Source organism: Oncorhynchus keta, chromosome 1 (genome assembly GCF_023373465.1).
Source record: "Oncorhynchus keta strain PuntledgeMale-10-30-2019 chromosome 1, Oket_V2, whole genome shotgun sequence".
Classification (NCBI taxonomy): Eukaryota; Metazoa; Chordata; class Actinopteri; order Salmoniformes; family Salmonidae; genus Oncorhynchus; species Oncorhynchus keta.
The window spans coordinates 85,450,929-85,451,222 of NC_068421.1; positions in this window are offsets into that span (position 1 = coordinate 85,450,929).

Here is a 294-nt window from a genome sequence, read left to right on the forward strand (position 1 = left end):
ATTCCAAATAAAACTGTATTAGTCACATACGCAGTTTACAGCAGATATAAACAGGGTAGTGAAATGCTTATTTGCAAGCTCTCTCAACAGTGCAGTACAATATCAATAATTAAGAATAACAAGAAGAACCGGTAGTAGAAAGTAGTAAGAGCACTATTAAAACTGGTATGTACACAAGTGGATATACAGTATAAATGATGAACAAAAGCTGAAAATGTTGACTCACTAGTGCAATTTTGTCATAAAAGCACCAAATTTGACACAGATGTAGATGTATTCACCCTGTAAAGATTG